This window comes from Octopus bimaculoides, chromosome 12 (genome assembly GCF_001194135.2).
Source record: "Octopus bimaculoides isolate UCB-OBI-ISO-001 chromosome 12, ASM119413v2, whole genome shotgun sequence".
NCBI classification, from domain to species: domain Eukaryota; kingdom Metazoa; phylum Mollusca; class Cephalopoda; order Octopoda; family Octopodidae; genus Octopus; species Octopus bimaculoides.
The window spans coordinates 3,423,788-3,424,027 of record NC_068992.1 but is presented as its reverse complement, the minus strand read 5'-3'; the positions used below and the strand labels follow the sequence as shown (position 1 = coordinate 3,424,027).

The 240-nt window shown below is 17.5% G+C and overlaps 1 protein-coding gene across 3 annotated transcripts in view; it reads left to right on the top strand.

Annotated features, from left to right (window-relative positions):
• LOC106868243 (uncharacterized) overlaps positions 1-240 on the top strand; it is a 65,119-nt gene that overhangs the window by 53,323 nt on the left and 11,556 nt on the right. The gene's annotated exons all lie outside the window — the stretch shown is intronic.

Below are 240 nucleotides of genomic sequence, written 5' to 3'. Positions count from 1 at the left end.
TATATGTGTATGTGTGCATATATGTGTATGTGTGTGTGTGTATGTGTGTAGATATATATGTGTGTGTACGTATGTCTGTGTATGTCTATATATATATATATAATAAATATATATATACATATACTTATATAAGTATATATATAAATATGTATATATATATGCGTATATATAAATATATACATATACATACACTTATATATATATGTATATATATATATATATATATATATATATATATAT